General features: G+C 47.1%; 2 non-coding genes across 2 annotated transcripts; both read left to right on the plus strand.

Moving 5' to 3' along the window:
• The first annotated feature begins 8,708 nt into the window (after positions 1-8,708).
• Positions 8,709-8,781, plus strand: TRNAK-CUU (transfer RNA lysine (anticodon CUU)). The gene has a single exon. It is a non-coding gene; the product is annotated as a tRNA-Lys (tRNA).
• A 3,226-nt stretch (positions 8,782-12,007) lies between these two features.
• On the plus strand, positions 12,008-12,078 carry TRNAG-GCC (transfer RNA glycine (anticodon GCC)). The gene has a single exon. It is a non-coding gene; the product is annotated as a tRNA-Gly (tRNA).
• The last annotated feature ends 2,687 nt before the right edge of the window (positions 12,079-14,765 follow it).

Raw genomic sequence — 14,765 nt, forward strand, 5'->3', positions numbered from 1 at the left:
GAGAGTAGGCAGAATGCGGCAAAAGCAAACGAAGCTTCGAGGCGACGCAACTTTCGGTTCGAACAATACATAACGTGTAGAACAAGCGAACAGAAGTGGTTGAAAGAAAGAGGAAGACGAAGACGTTGTTCGATCGACTGTCGACTCAGCTCTGTTTATTTACCTCATTTTGCATAATTTATCTACTTTTATTTGAATATTCGAGGACGGCAGCATCTTTAAAGTCGGTATTGTCCCTATGGGAAGAGTACGGCTGCTCCGGCGCCGGGACCACGCCATTCAAAGGAGTCTGGCTCGGAAGAGGTGGCCATGGCTTCCCAGGCTGTGGAGTGACCAGAACATGGAAACGACCACCCGTCCAGCGAGACCTCATCGTTCAGTGGGGATGAGTCAAGGATGTAAAGCGCAGCACTTCCGGCAGGAAATGACTTTATGCTGCAGTTTTTATCTTCTGCCAGGGCCAATACTGGAACACAACTCTCTATCAAGAATAGTTTTAGTTCAGCTAACCGACTTAAAATCCCAGCGCAATTCCACTGCAATATAAACGGCACTTTTCGGTGCATATGAGATCGACGAGGTTTAACCCCACCCATTTTAGTTCGCAAGGAAGTTTGCTGTGAAGGTGGTAATTAGGGACTCACAAGAAAGCACCAGATGTAGGGAAGTTCTTCAGGTTGCCAGGCGCCATTGCTAGAAAATGTGAACGCAGGGACCCGAACAAAACATGAAGAAGGTCAGACATACGTTGATTTTCGAGCTCCTTATTTTGCGCAACGCACCAACTTACATCGACAAATGATGCCGACGGGGACACACTCTAGGCCGCAGTAGCTGGTTTTTGTCACTTGTCCATATGAGGCTCCCCCTTGCCGTGGAGTCTGGCTGTGATCCGGGCGCTCAGGAACATGGACACTCTTTGCTGGAGGTGGAACAGCCGACTCGCGCGCACTGGGCCTTGGCGTCTTGCTGGACTCAGGTCTCTTAGGGACATTCTTGGGCAACGCAACAACATCAGACTCCAACACTGGGAACTCGTCTAATCATGGGACAGGCGTCTCAGTCGGTGGGGTTTTTGGACCAGCAATAAAGGATATCCGACAGTGCAGAGCGCTCACACGGAGGAACGGGCAGCCTCCGAAACTCGCTGGATGATCACTACCGCAAGTGGCGCAAGCCAAATCTGCCTTGCAGGTTTTAAAGTCGTGGTCGCCTCCGCACAGCTTACAGCGTCGATCCTTTGTGCAAACTTTGGCCACGTGCCCAAAGCGTTGGCATCTAAAACACCGTGGAGGAGCTTCAGTGAAATCTGCAACTGCGTGTTTTGTGAATCCCAGATCAATTTTTTCGGGCGCTCTGAGTTGGGAGCGAATGTCAACATGATAGAGTTGGGAGATTTCGCAGCCTATTCTTTTCCTGGAGACTATACACGACGCACAAGTCGTTTCACGTGCAGTACACCTTGTGGTTTCCGATAATCAAGTAGGTCGCGTTCTGAATACCACTTTGGTACACCCTTAATAACACAGGTGTTCTTCATGTAGGAATGGGGCAACCGCACGTTAACTTTGATGCCAAAAATCTGAGAGCTCTGCAGGAGCTTGTCAACCTGCTCTTCCGTCGAGACATCCAGCTGAAGAGCCCCGTGCATGGTGAACCGACTTCGAATCGGAGCTGATACCAGCAGTGATTGAATGGCTGCGAAAAATAAGATGGGATTCTTCTCTCTTATATCAACCCCCTTTTCTGTGGGCTCAATCACTTTCGGGATCCCTATCGTTCGTTGCTTGCGATGACTCACCAACTTGAAGCCCTCGTTGTCCACGTCAGCCATATCGGCCACTGACTCGTCACCGTCCACAATCCTTGACTCATCCCCACTGAACGATGAGGTCTCGCTGGACGGGTGGTCGTTTCCATGTTCTGGTCACTCCACAGCCTGGGAAGCCATGACCACCTCTTCCGAGCCAGACTCCTTTGAATGGCGTGGTCCCGGCGCCGGAGCAGCCGTACTCTTCCCATAGGGACAATACCGACTTTGAAGATGCTGCCGTCCTCGAATATTCAAATAAAAGTAGATAAATTATGGAAAATGAGGTAAATAAACAGAGCTGAGTCGACAGTCGATCGAACAACGTCTTCGTCTTCCTCTTTCTTTCAACCACTTCTGTTCGCTTGTTCTACACGTTATGTATTGTTGTTCGAACCGAAAGTTGCGTCGCCTCGAAGCTTCGTTTGCTTTTGCCGCATTCTGCCTACTCTCTCCGCGGGCCCTCCTTTTTTACGTGCAAGCGTGAAGGCCCCGTTACTCAGAAAGGCCGGTGCCATCGTCGTTGCCATTGGCGTGACGGAAAAGTTACGTGGGGCTCCCATAGATAGCGCCAGCTACACCAGCGGCGCGTCAGCGGCGCGAGGAACTGGGAAAGGAAGTATTTAATGGTGTTTTTTTCCGGAACAAGGTTTAACACTGAGTATCATCGAAAGATGCCACAGGGTGGGTAAAAAATAATAAGGCGCGACCAGTCGTTTTGAAACTCCTCGACTTTTTGAAAAAAATTCCCTATTGAGATCATGCTATTAACGCAAAAAGACCAATATAAGCTCAAAATCGAAAGAAAATAGCTCAAAATTATTAGCTGAGGACTTTTCTAAACGAATTAAGGAAATATAGAAACAGCAGTGGAAGTGCTGTGAAGAAGAGGGGAAAGAGGGCGCCAAGCTTTAAAGCTAATCAATGATAAGCTAAGCGTTAATAGCGTACTGTATGGTTCGGATGAAACAAGAGTTCCTCGCTTTAAGCTTAGAAAGAAATCAAACTGGCTCTGGACTAAGAGACTTCACACCCCTAAAATACTAAAAGTTAATTGCAAAAGTGCCATAAACAAGACAAATGCGTTGGAGGCCCTTCTGCTTTTGCACGACCCTGAAATAGCGGTTTTGACAGAAACTTGGCTTAACAATACATTGTTTGACAGTGAGCTCATTAACACTGGCTACAGTTCGTACCGAAAGAATCGTGATGGTAGAGGTGAAGATGCCAGCATTCGGTTTAAATAATCCCTGTGAATTTCGCCAATGCCGGATGTACCCAATGTAGAGTGCATTTTTTGCACAACGTACTATGGAAACGTTAGATATATTATTGGAGCAATGTACTGGCCCACCAACTCTACCGTTGTATTATAGGAGCTTAAACGATATTTGTGCACGCATGTGAAACCTGATAATCGTATTTTACTATCAGTAATAATAATTGGTTTTTGGGGAAAGGAAATGGCGCGGTATCTGTCTCATATATCGTTGGACACCTGAACCGCGCCGTAAGGGAAGAGATAAGGGAGGGGGTGAAAGAAGAAAGGAAGAGAGAGAGAAGCGCCGTAGTGGAGGGCTCCGGAATAATTTCGACTACCTGGGGATCTTTAACGTGCACTGACATCGCACAGCACACGGGCGCCTTAGCGTTTTTCCTCCATAAAAACGCAGCCGCCGCGGTCGGGTTCGAACCCGGGAACTCCGGATCAGTAGCCGAGCGCCCTAACCACTGAGCCACCATGGCGGATCCCATTTTTACTATCAGTCTACTTCAGGCAAATTAAAATATCATGATATTTTACTATCAGGATATTTTAATTTGCGTGAAGTATACTGGTCAAGGTATTCAGTTAAAAAGCATGACCCCGTGGTGAAGCTATGTGGGCATTGCTTTTGGCTTCGACTTATTGCAGAATGTAGAAGAAAATACCATATTTCAGGGCAATTCTCAATCAATGCTCGACCTCTTTTTTGTTAGCGGATCAATTACTGCCAAAACAAATAGCCAGAGAGTAGACAGAATATCGGACCACAAAGCTGTGCAGTTCACTACTGAAGACGCCGCTTTAGATAAGAAATCTAAACCTTCATCCTATCGAAACTTTTCTCGAGATACATTATAAGTATCTCGGACTTTTGACCACGAATGACTTCACTTGGACTAAGCACATTAACTACATATTGGTTAATGTTAAGCGCAAGTTTTCCTTTCTGAGGATAGCTTAGAGACTTCCTACTCCTTTTGTCCGACTGCTCGCATACAAAAACATTCTGCCGATACTGGACTATGCCTGCGTTATTTGGGACACTTTTACTAAAACTTACACTAATTAAGGTAGAAATGGTCCCAATAATAGCAGCTCGCTTCACTTAACACAGATTTGGACGTACATAAGTGCCAGATCCAAGAGGGGATCAGCCGGGCCAGTTGGTGCATGACAAGAAAAAGAGCTGGCGTGTGTCTCCTCATTTGTCCCGTCCTCAGCGCTGTGAATTTTTCTTTTGACAGAACTGTTAACCAAAGCGGGCTTGCCGCCATTAACGCAAATAAACCATGCGTCACGACTAAAATTTGTCTTTCAATTTATTAACGGCCGGTATAAGACAGATTTCACGAGAATAATTTCTTTTTCATCTGGTTACGCCACTGGGCAAAGACATAGCCGCACAGTAACGCCATTTGCCAAGCGCAATAATAGTTTTAAGTATCCTTTCTTTCCACGAACAGTAATTTAAGGGAATCTCTTAACCAATTGCCACGTTTTGAAATTGTCTATGTCGACATTTCTTTCCAGTATTGTTTAAAAATCTTTTATGTATGCTTATTTACCAAAATTTTCAAACTACCTTATTCTACTTTGTTTTTGTGTTCATTGCCTGTGTTGTTACGTTGTGTTTACTTGTCTCTCCCACCCTGCTAAAATCCTCAGTGGGGATTGCAGTATAAGCTAAATAAATATAGATAACAATGAAATGTTACAAGTGCAGGGTATATGTATGCATGCAGTGCGTGCCAGTATTAAAGCCAGAGTGATATTTTAGGGCCCAACTCGTAACTGGATCGGTTTTGTCTCGCGTATTACCTGAAACAGCTCACACACAGACACCCGCACACACACAACAGAATAAGCATCTAGCCTCTCGTTCAAGAGAGCCTTGAGGGCTTGTCTTGCATGTTTATTACTCAATGATATCGCCAGAAGTAGCGGACTAGAAAATATAACTAGAATTTTAAAGTGTCTTTTAGTGAGGGTGAGGGAGGGCTGACGATATGAGGATGACGGCGAGGGAGGGCCAGCAAATTTTTCGAAGTCAGGGTGAGGGCGAGACAGGGCCGCAAAACTTTTCAGAATGAGGGCGAGGGGGAGGGAGGGCCATGGATGCAAAAGTGAGGGTGAGGGAGGAAAATTAAAAAAGAGGGCATTTGCCCACCTCTGCCCCTGACCATCGGGCCCTCGCGTTGCGAGTCACACTACCGCAACACCACGCCGGCACGCTCGTACGGCTTGGTTAAAGCGGGGCATTGAATTTATACCGTGTGTTCTTTCATGTAATCACTGGGATTGTGAAAGAGGAAAGAGTGTCGGTGTATGCGTGGTAGGAGCCCCTCTCACATCACACACCTAAACGAGGAGCCTAATTGTCCCCCAGTTATTTTTTCGTCTTCTGCAGCATTTGATCGCCATTTTTGCAGCGAGATATCGAGCGCCGCATTCGGCTCATAGAATTATATGGTAAGAGAGCGTGAGAGATCAGAAAAAAAGGTGGTGAAAACCAACGCTTCACTCCGCTTAGCACCTTCTAAGGATGGCGGAAACGCCAGGCCAGATTCCAAAGCGCTGCCTACCTTCTACTGTTCCTCCTCCTGCTCCTCCTCCTCCTACTCCTCCTCCAAACCAACTGCTATCACTCTGTCAACCCACTCTCGCAACGTTCACTTATTGTTCTCATTCGTTGCCTACTTATTTTGGGAGACTTGTACGTGTCGCCCGGCTAGCACGCATTAGCAAGTGTGTTTGGCTACTGGGTGCGGCCCATTTTCTTCAGTGACCACTGTATGGTGTCTCTTCAGATAGGAAAGTACACTCGGCAAGTACTTCACCCTCGATGGGAGTTGTGGAAGATGAATAACTGTCTGCTCTCAGACGAAATCTTTCAGCGTGCTGTACCTACTTGTTTGAAGGACGTATGGTCACGCCGTGATCTTTCCATTTTTCAAAAGTGGGACTTGTTTAAACAGATCAAAAACTTGGCAATTGAGGCCTCAGCAAGAATCGCTTTCCTGAAGAGACACCACCTTCGTGAGTTTGGGCGCACCCTAACGGAGCTACATGAGCTAGAGAGTGTAAGCCCGGGTGCCTATCTCGCAGAGATTAATAACGTAAAAGCACAGCTTCAACAATTTGCGACAGACAGATATAAGGGGGCCTTGATACGATCTAGGTCCCGAAGGTTTCTTGATGAGCAACCTTCTCGTCGGGCCCTGAGTGATGAAAGAGAGAATGCTCTTGCGAAGGAAATATTGAAAATTCAGTATGGTGATTGCACATACAGTGATGCGCCTGGTATTCTTGCTGCTTTCTTCGACTATTATCGGAAGCTGTTTGGCAGTTGCGAAGATCCAAGTCAGGGTTTCGATTACAGTTCCTTGCTCGGAAACTTCCCTCGACTTGATGATGAGAAGTGTGCTATAGTGAAGGGACCTATCACTTTGGATGAAATTCAATCAGCCATTACTGCCCTGCAGAGCCAGAAATCTCCTGGGCCAGATGGTATTACTAGCGAATTCTATAAAACATTTTCGCCTTGCCTAGTGCCTGTTTTGATGGAAGTTTTCAAAGCATCTTATGATGTTGGTGTCCTGCCTCCCACTTTTTATTCTGGGCACACAATATTAATTCCCAAAAGCAAAGATACTAATCGGTTGAAAACTGTTGAGGGATATCGTTCAATTTCCCTTTGCAATGTTGATTACAAAATTTTTGCCAAGGTTCTTAGCAGTCGTCTGCAGCTCGTCATTATGGACTTGATAGGTCCGCATCAGGTCTGTGGTATTAGAGGCCGCAGTATTCAAACACATATCCATATTGCACGTTCAGTATTAGAGACAGTATGAGATGAGATAAGCCATGTAGCTCTGATTCAAATTGACTTGGCTAAGGCGTTTGATAAAGTTCGGCACGATTTCTTGTTCGCGGTCTTGGAGTATGCAAATATTGGTGACGTCTTGCTCAAAGGCATAAGGCTGTGCTATAAGAACTCCTATACAAGGGTTATTGTTAATCAGGAGCTAACGAAACCAGTACCACTAGAAGCATCTGTTCGTCAAGGATGTCCACTGTCTCCATTGTTGTTTGTCCTATATCTGCAACCCCTCTGTCTCAGTATAATTAACAGCGCAGCTATCCGCGGTTTCTCTCTGGCTCAAAGTGAAGTTAAAGTTTTAGCTTACGCTGATGATGTCGCCCTCTTTTGTTCTAACAAAAAGAGTGTACTCGAGGCTCTAAACTTGACTAAACAGTTCTGCGATGTATCAGGCGCGGCTCTTAATTTAGAGAAATCCAAAGGCTTTTGGTTGGGTCATTGGGGAACTAGGCCAAGCCAGTTCGGTGGTATATGCTGGAACTGTAGCCCTCTTGAGTACCTAGGCGTTCCGCTGCACCAAGTTGCAACAGTACAGCCTACTGGGATTCACAAACTGTAACTCTACGGCGGCAAACACAGGCTTGGATGGGTAGGGAACTCTCAGTGTTTGCGAGGGCACAGGTCTGTAACATTTTTTTGTTTGCAAAGCTCGCGTATGTCCTTCAAGTCCTGCATTGTGCGAGGAGGAAGGTGCAAGCAATACATAGAATATTTGCAGCATTCGTTTGGCGCTCTCAATGGGAGCCGATGAGGCGTGACAACTTGTTCCTTCCCTTAGAGGGTGGTGGAGTGGGCCTTGTTCACCTGTTCGTGCATCAACTCGTTTCCCGTTTTTTCGTTTTCAAATCGGCAAACGACCCGTTTCTGGTAGCTGTGCTCATTAGGCGGCTTAGTTTTCATTTGCCTTACTTATTCGCACCGACTGTGCAGGCTCGTGAGGGGACTTTATGGGGATTTCTAAAGGAGGTTGCTGACACTTTCAATTTTCTCACTGTGCGCTTCTCTTTAGATTACCTGTATAGCCTCTCGAGAAAGCAGATGACCCAGGCTCTCACTGAGTCTTTGTTCCCTACACCATTGTATCGGCAGCCTTATTTGGGGTCTTTGGACATCAGTGTTCTAAAGCGTGTTAGGCGGATGTGCATTCAGGCTGCCGCTAAAACGTTCTTTTTCAAACTACACACAGCGACGATGCCTGTCAAGACATTTCTTAATGACAAGGGGATGTTTGTACCCTGGAATGTGAATTGTCGTCTGTGTAACGTGCCTGAGACAATTGATCATTGCTTCATCCTGTGCCGTGATGCCATGTTCTTTTGGGACATACTACAACGAGCTCTTAAGACGGACATTGAAATTACACCATACACTATTAGATTTCTGCCTGTTGACAAAAACTCTGTTGTGCATTATGAGGTGTTTGTGTTGATGGGACTATTCAGTCTTTGGAAAAGCCGTATGATGGACAGACATGCCGAGCCACCAAGATCGTCCAAATCTGTGTTTCGGGAACAGTGTGCGTTGGTGAGGAGTGTATATGCTGCTCGCGACGAACCTCCAAGCTGGCTGCCGTGCCTAGATGCTTGTGTGTGCCTCCCTGAATTTTGATGTTTTTATGGGGATGCAGTGGTGAGTTAGGGCTAGGGGGGGCTCATATTAAGCAGCCCGGTAACTTGAGACGCGAACTAGTCTGATTGAAGTTTCCTCCTTTCTACAGAAGTTCTTCCATGCAATAAAGAAAAAAAAAAGTCGCCCGGCTAGCTCAGTCGGTAGAGCATGAGACTCTTAATCTCAGGGTCGTGGGTTCGAGCCCCACGTTGGGCGCTTTGTTTTTTTATTCGCACATTTTGGACGATCTTTGATTTTTTTAGTGGTGCGTTGTTCTCGACCCCCGAAATATGAACTCGATGCTCTCGTGGTCTCGCAATTCGATGTTTTTGCGCGGAATTCGCTGCGGCAGCAGATGGAGTCGCCTTCATCTTAATGCGTCAAATAAAATAACCCTGCATTTGTCTCCAGTGGGCAGATCCTGAACTGACGGATGGAAAATGGACGGATGGCCGGACGGACGGAACATTTCCTAAATGGGTGTGGTAGAAATTGCCATCATGCTTGGTTTTTTTATATATATGTCTTTAACGGTGTCAGTGCTATGCACAATAAATCAGACTATGAATTCTCCATTATCTTTAAGTACGATTTCGAATCGTTCGCTTCTAAGCTTATGCTAGCATTCTGCTTTTGAGCCGCCAATCTTCCAATCGCTTTTTCTGCAGCTGATTCATTCACTTTACCTCTGTTATCGCTGAATCCCAAGGCCTCAAGGAGAATGGGTGAGTCTGCATCGACATCCCAGTGAATATTGCCGCATTCTAGAATTGGGTGTTCAACTATTTCTACAGATTTACCACGCACTGCGCATGTGTCATCTTCTTGGTTAAATTTCCTTCTCGAGCTTCGCGTTCCAAGGCACCCTGATCTAGCTTCAGAGAATAGGGCGCCGCATCTTGAGTTAACATAGAACGATCTTCCTGATTAGCCTCTTCCCATTTCTGTATTGTTCTACAGTCTACTTCTTTCCCCTTGAACTAATCCACTTCTTACCTTGTGTTGTTACCTGTATTTTAAAGCACTTTATTTTTCTGTCATTGTTTCATTTTGCCTAATGCTTAGTATCCTAGTCTTCCGCCAGAGGCGTAAATCGCGGAGGGGGGTGGGGACCGGGAGGCACCCTGACCCCTCCTTTGCTTAGGGATCAAGAATACGGGCGTCCATCCCCTCACCCCCCGCCCCTCCTCTGAGATTCGTACCGGGACTGCTCGTTCGGCATCGAATGATACGAGCAGCATACGCAAAACGGTTAAGCCGCGGGAGAGAGGAGACCTCTTCCCTTTCACGGAATGGCTCAGGAGGACCAGATGTTAAAAAAAAAGTGCTGTCATAATCACAATGGGCCAAAAATCAAAGGACTTTTGATGACTATGTGCGAATGTGTTTAATTTAAACTTAATGCTTCTGATTTTCACCCGCCACGGTGGCTCAGTGGTTAGGGCGCTCGACTACTAATCCGGAGTTCCCGGGTTCGAACTCGACCGCGGCGGATGCGGTTTTATGGAGGAAAAACGCTAAGGCGCCCGTGTGCTAGGCGATGTCAGTGCACGTTAAAGATCCCCAGGTGGTCGAAATTATTTCGGAGCCCTCCACTACGGCAGCACTTTCTTCTTTCACTCCCTCCCTTATCCCTTCCATTACGACGCGGGTCAAGTGTCCAACGGTATACGAGACAGATACTGCGCCATTTCCTCCCCCCCCCCCCCCAAAAAAAAAACCCAAACAACCAACACCTCTGATTTTCTGGCATCCAGTCAGTCCGTGCTTAAGGCAGAGATGTTAAAGCTTATAGTCCTGCCCGTTAGATGCTCTGCTGCACAGTAACCCTCGAAGCTTTCTTCGTGGTCTTTCTTTTGTTCGCACTTAGCGAACGTTTTAACAGTGCTCGAAACAGGCGCTGATAGATGCGATTCTCGCCATTGCGATAACTACTTCATAGCAGCTGGTTATCTTTGTTTAAAAAAATAAATATGTAAAACATATTGACCATTGTCTATCGGCGTAACATTCAATTTCTTAAAACTGCCGGTCCGATTAAAAATTGCGAATGCTCCTCAAATATATCGACGGAGGAGCTTCAGTTTGCTAGACGAGAGATGGTCTACGCGGGATGTGTACACCGCGGCCAGACTCGTTTATGCATGCGTTCCTGCACATTATTGGCGGTGCGGTACAGTGTTGCCGGAATTCTCTGTAGCTTTGTACAGCGTTCCTGGAATTTATGCAGCCTATTTTATAGTCAGTGCTGTAGCCGGATATAACTTCAGAAGCTCTGTCCACATAAGGACCCCGCACAGATTTTGTCCATCACAAAAAGTAGTCCATTGTAAAACTTCTAAACATAAGAAAAAATAATGATCTCTAGATTTTTCATACCTGGATTGGAATAAAGTGAAACATTGAAAAGCTGATGCTATTTACTGTTATGATTGCCTAGCGCCGTAACACAGGATGTCGCAGACCGCGGGCCAGAGTGGCTCAGCCATAGGTATGTGGGTCCTCCATTAGGGGGAGCAAAGTTTCACTAGAGCGCCCCCTCCCTCCCCGCCCCCAACTTGTAGCTGCCACAGCTAAGAACCTGCATGCCTAAGCATTGGCTAGACTGCCATTGTCATCAACTTTTCGGAAAAACGGAAGTTGTTGGCCGCTTTAAAGGGCAGCTAGCAGGGGAGCTTCTTTAGGATTCGTTCATTCGTAAGTTGGGAAGCGATGAGTGCGTCACTGAGACGTCGGTTGTTTTGCAACGGAGAGAATCTATGCTATAAGCTGAATAACCTGTTCGTTGTTGATGTTCGAAGGTGAGGGAGGAGCGTCCTGTTTATTTGCTTTCCATGCTCCTTTGATCCTTTATGAGCCCCTGAATCATCTTAGATCAGATTACCTTTATATTTAGCCGCATCATCAAATCAGTGGACATAACTGGGCATGCGCGGCTGACTCCTCGAGCATGTACATTTGATTGCACTTCTATTTGTTGCAAGTCAGCGCTCCTTCTCTGTGTCCCTCTCACGTCCTTTTCCTCGCGCTAATTCTCCTCCCAATCAATACCAACAGCTGTTCTTTCTCATTTGTGTCCTACTATAGTATCTGCCGCTGCGCCACCTGCAGAGGAATAGAATAAAGTTAGCGTAGAATTGGAATGGAATTAGAGTGGAATTTGACTGATTATAAATAGAATTTTAATGTCTTGCCATTTGTCGCACCTAAGTTGCTTTAGTCCCGCCGGTAATTTTTATTATTAATACATCCCACAGAAGTTCAGTGACTGATCTATCGCATAGTGGCCTGTACTATTGGCACGGTTCGCTCGCCACACGCTTTGTGACGACAGTTACTCCCCAGCAGAGGAGACGCCAGCCGGTCCAGTGACCTGCATAAAGGGAAACTTACGCAACGATCTACGCTATGAATAGACGGGCAGCACGCCAACTGAACGTCGGCGTCGGTGGTTCAGTGGTAGAATACTCGCCTGCCACGCGGGTGGCCCGGGTTCGATTCCCGGCCGACGCATGTTTTGCTTTTGCTCCACATTGTTTTTACAATGGCGATTGCAAGGCATCTAGCGTGTTAGCATCGCCGAGGATTTCCCCACTCGAACACGTTCTGCCCGAAAACACATGCTGCAGTTTGCCAAATCCAAGATTATCAATTATAAACTCTGGCATGATACTCTAAAAGTTGGTGAGAATATTGATAACCTTGATTACGAAGCCGAGAGGTTGATACAACATGAGCCATAGCACCTCACTTCACCTCGTCCTCAAAACTGCAGTCAAATATCATTCTCTCTACCAACATTAGAAGCCATCTGCCAAAGGGCGACGCATTAAGATGCCTTATCAACACATCCGACGCGTAGCTTATAGTACTTACCGTTAAGTTCAATCTTACTTACCTCATTTCGACATATTCAGGCGCGATCGCTTCACCAGGCGAGGAGGCGGCGTTTTCTTAGGTTCTCATACCTCTTTGCCCTGCACTCACGTCCCAATGAATTCCCTCTATAAATCATATTTGTCGGATGCTATGCCGCTCACCCACATTTAATCCTCGGAGTTCGTTACCGGCCCCCACACGCTAACAATACCTTTGTTACTGAGTTTCATGAAGCCCTGCAAGCTGTAACTTAACCCAAAATCCAAACACCCTCATCCTTATGTTTGGCGACTTCAATTTTCCGTCCATCACGTGGTCTGACATTACTTCTAAATCGTCAAAGCAAATCATCGAAACCCATTTTGTTCACACGGGACCAACATTTGGATTATCACAAATAGTGAATTCGCCAACCAGACCAACTGCTTCTATTGAGTTGAGTTGAGGTGCTGAATGCTACAGATGGGGTTAGCCTTGCTTTATCTGCCGGCAATTGCTCCACCGCAGCGTCCCTTCTATATTAACAATGTCCTAAAGCATGTCGTATCTACCCCGCTATGCGCACAGCCTCTTATAATAGCACATATTCTCTCCCGCAGTCACCATCAAAGCACAAAATCAATCCACACAGTACACACCACAGTCCACTCCAGAAGTCAACATCTATGTACATATTCAGTCACAGTAGAACACAGGTCAATATAGTGCCACAATCCAAACACACATTCACTCACAGCATAACGTAGTCCACTCCGGAAGACACCATCTACGCACCCATTCAATCACAGTAGGCCATAGTCCGTTCCTGCTGTCACCATTTAGAGACAAGATCCGTGTCCTGCAGAAATGTTAAAAGAAGGCGTGCAGCCTCCATTCTTGTAGTCTGGGCAGTACATAATAAAATGTTCGATATCCGCGCACACACCACATAAAGAGCAGAGCGGAGACGATGCTATACCAGTCATGCATTCATGCAGGAGTGCGAGCAGAGGCCGTGCGAATTCGATATAGAAGGGTCGCCTGAGATCTTCTCAGTCCCTTGGTCACACATGGCTTGTGGGACGCACTCCACAGGGTACTGAAGTGATCGAGCACAGTTTTCCTGCAGAGACTTTTCCCATCTTGAGGTACTTTTTTGATGGAATCCTTGATAGAGCTTTATGGGCGAGATTGTCTGCCACCTCATTACCGTTGACTCCTATGTGAGAGGGCACCCATTGGAAATGTATAGTAAAGCCTCTGCTGTGCAGATTCTGCACCAAGCGCAGAGAGCTTATAGACAAGGCGTCAGTAGGGAATCCGTGCTCTAACCTCTGAAGGGTAGATTTTGAATCGGTTAGGATGACAACAGGTTGAGCCGGACAAGACCCTAACTTCCGTAAAGCCGCCTCAATAGCAACACTTTCAGCCGCTTTAGAGAATACGACAGCAGTACTCCCTCGCCGCGCACCCGCCCCGCCACATGGAGCTCATGTGGGTGTCTGCACACTCCGAGAATCCCGGAAACGAGGCTGCCAACGCTTTAGCCCGAGGTTCTCTCAACCGGGCACCGGCGGCCTCCGATCTGGGATTCTCACGGGAGCGCATGCATTCCTTCAGTGAACTGACGCAGGCCTGCAAAGCCGAGCGTCGGCTGTACCGCCCCCCCCCCCATCCCTCCTTCGACAATTACCATCAGACACTTTGGAGGCGGCTCCAAACACGCACCTTACCCTCCCCTTATATACGCTCGCGCTATCATCAAGTCCACACAAACCCCTCCTGTACCCTCTGCCATCACACCAAAGCCCCTCTCGATCATATCCTTTTCCTCTGCCCGGAGGATCCTCCCCCGCGGGGCCTGGAGCACCTTACCACTTGGGAGGCTTGGGAGACCCTACTGCGCTCCGAGGACCCGACCAAGCAAGCCCTCGCCACAGGCCGGGCTGCCAGAGTTATGAGCCTCCGGGACATGAACGTTTGAGTGCTGTGGTGCCGTGCGGGGGCCCAAGGACCTGCGCGTCCTAAACTCCCCTGTATGTAAAAAAGTTTCCACCACCACCACCGTAAAAATTTGAAGATGGCAGGCATACTCTGTTTCCAAGTGTTCAAGTACAAGCGAACGCATTTCTGCCAAAGGAGAGCTGCGCTTTGCGCTCACGTGGGGAATTGTGACCTTACAGTTGAGGGTCGGAAAAGACCAGGGGGGTTTCAACGGATTCCTTTGCCTTCGGACATTAATGCCTAAAGGACTAAGAGTACTGAGTGCCAAGTAAGCCTTCGACTCATATGTCTTGCAGAGCCGCTGGAGAAGGGATCGCCCAGCTACCGTCTCTCCTAGG

Source organism: Amblyomma americanum, chromosome 4 (assembly GCF_052857255.1).
Source record: "Amblyomma americanum isolate KBUSLIRL-KWMA chromosome 4, ASM5285725v1, whole genome shotgun sequence".
Classification (NCBI taxonomy): domain Eukaryota; kingdom Metazoa; phylum Arthropoda; class Arachnida; order Ixodida; family Ixodidae; genus Amblyomma; species Amblyomma americanum.